The sequence below is a fragment of the Hipposideros armiger genome, unplaced genomic scaffold (genome assembly GCF_001890085.2).
Source record: "Hipposideros armiger isolate ML-2016 unplaced genomic scaffold, ASM189008v1 scaffold_10, whole genome shotgun sequence".
NCBI lineage: Eukaryota > Metazoa > Chordata > Mammalia > Chiroptera > Hipposideridae > Hipposideros > Hipposideros armiger.
The window spans coordinates 6,914,808-6,917,525 of record NW_017731360.1 but is presented as its reverse complement, the minus strand read 5'-3'; positions in this window follow the sequence as shown (position 1 = coordinate 6,917,525).

The following is a 2,718-nucleotide window of genomic DNA, read 5'->3' as shown; positions in this document are numbered from 1 at the left end:
CTGTTGTTCAGCATCTTAGCTGTGGAGGGCAGTGTCACTGGCCCTCATATGTGGGATCCAAACCAGGGCCCTCTGGCATCCCAAGCCAGTTCTTAACCAGCGCACCACTCGGCCGGCCCTGATTGATTATTGACAGTAGGACAGTGGTCAATGTTTGTCATTGTGCCGTGTGTGCTTGGGGAGAATGTGTTCAGTGTTGGCTTCTCTTTATGTCAACACATCAGGCCTGTTAATTGTGTTGTTTAAACCTTCCATATCTTTCCTAATTTCTTCTGATTAGAAACATCAATCAATAACAAAGAGAGATATTTTGAACTATCTCACTTAGAACTGGGTATTGTCGATTTATTATTGCTATTATTAATGCATTTGGCTTGTCTCTAGCATTTTATTTTTTGCTTTCTATAATATTTTTCCCACTTTTACTCTGCTGTCTGTTGTCCTTTCTTAAAAGTAGACTGGGTTTTTTGTTTCCTTATTCCACTTATTCTGTGTACCAGTTTGGAAATCATTAACTCTACTCCTATTCTTTTTTTTTTTTTTTAACTCTACTCCTATTCTTAAAATGGCTACCCTTCAAATTTTACATTGCACACTTACCAAAGCCTAAATTTAATATTTCAATCCTCCTTCTAAACAATGCAAGGATCTTGGAACACCTAACTCCAGTGGTTGCTTACTTTCACCTTGCATTCAAGTTTCATTTTAGCTTGTTTTGTTTTTTTAAGCTCACAAATTTACCACCATCATCATTACGTTATACAATATTTGTTTAGATTTATCTACATGTTCATCATTTTCTTTTCTCAACAATCCTTCTTGCGTCTTAGATTTGTCTTCTTTGATCATTTTTCTTCTCTCTAAAGTACATACTTAGAAGTTCTTTTCATGTAGGTCTGTTGGTGGTAATTAAAAATTTTTTTTGAGATCATTGTATCCGAGAACTGAGAAGAGCCACTGATCTGAAACCACTTTAACACACTTCCGAGTTCCCTGTTCAATGCAGGAATCTCAGACCCAGGTTCCCCAGCTCACTCCTGGTCCCGCCAGTGCCCTCAAGTGTGGTGCTTATTACTTTTAGGTAATACCCCTCTTTATTTATTATTATTATTATTTTTAATCTTTTTTTTTTAATTGGGGAATTGGGGGAAGGGGAACAGACAAGTTGCTGTCTTTTTGTTTTTCAGTCTAGTTGTGGAGGATGTTGCTTCACTGGCCCAAGTTGGTACCATCATTGCACTCTTCCCAGGCGAGGCAGATCAGTCGCCGGCTTCTGGACGGCGCTCACAGCGGCTGCTGGCCGCTCACGCTGGCTGCTGGCTACACACGGTAGCCCATGGCAACCCACTGCAGCAGGGGCTGCAGCCTACGCCATCTCGGGGGGAGGACTCACGGCAGCCCAGCTCCAGGTTGAGCTGTTGTTCAGCATCTTAGCTGTGGAGGGCAGTGTCACTGGCCCTCATATGTGGGATCCGAACTGGGGCCCTCTGGCGTCCCAAGCCAGCTCTTAACCAACGTGCCACTCGGCCAGCCTGACACCCCTCTTTAAATGTGTCCCTCCTAGCTCTGAGTTCAGCTTGCAATTTTATTTCATCTCCTTAGAGATTTCACTTCCTGGAAAACCAGCAATATATATATATATTTTTTTTAAATTATGGCTTTTTTTTTTTCCCACAGTATCTGGTTCTTTTGGAGGCCTTGCAGAGTGCGTACTCTACCATGCTGCCAGAAGTGGATGTCCTTTCCATGCAAGTTTTTATAATTTTGCTTCTTTTGTATATGCCTTTGAGCAGTTGAGAATGTTGTTTTGCCTGTTTTAAAACGTCATATAGTGTTATTATATGGTACATATCCTCCTGTCTTTATATTCAATATTACATGTGAGATTTGTCCGTATTAATATACAGCACCTCACTTAGACTCACAACTGGAGTCCACCCTGGCCCTCCTCCATAAGTTAAAGAGTCAGGGCCAACCCAGAAGCCTTCCTTCCCTCTTCTAAACCATGGCCTGGGTACCCAGAATTCTGGAATTCCCCTGCCCCAAGGGCCCAGAGCCTGTTTCTAAGGCCAGAGCAGTAATTTCCCTAGGGTTCCTCCATGCAGCCATATACGAGGTGTGATCAAAACATATGGTGAATGCTGCCGCCGAGTGTCATCCAACGGAAAGGCAGAGATCGTCAATATGGGAGGCAGCGCATCAAACCTTAGTAACAGTGTGTGACAAGTTTCTTCTTGTTCGGTGCACTCAGTTGGGTGTGAGCTACGGTTGAGAGAAGGTGTGGTTTAAAATGTGACATAAATCATGGATCATGATCAACGCATGAACATGAAATAGGCAAACAGTTTCATCCTCCATCATCACAACACTCCGGGTCACACATCGCTTCTGGTACGGCAATTTCTGTCAAATAAAAACATTATAGGGTGGCCTCATCCACCTTAATCATTGGCTCTGACACCGTGCGACTTCTGGCTCTTCCCCAAAGTCAAATGACCACGAAAAGTAAATGTTTTGAATTGATTTAGGACATCGAGGCAGCCATGGCAGCACAACTAAAGACACAAAAGAGTTTCCGGAACTGCTTCAGAAAGTGGTAAGAACGATGGGATAAGTGTGTTCGAAGCAAGAGGGAGTGTTTTGAGGGGGATTAATGGCAATGTGTCTTTTCCTGTAATACATTTTTTTATTTAAACATTCACCATATCTTTTGATCAC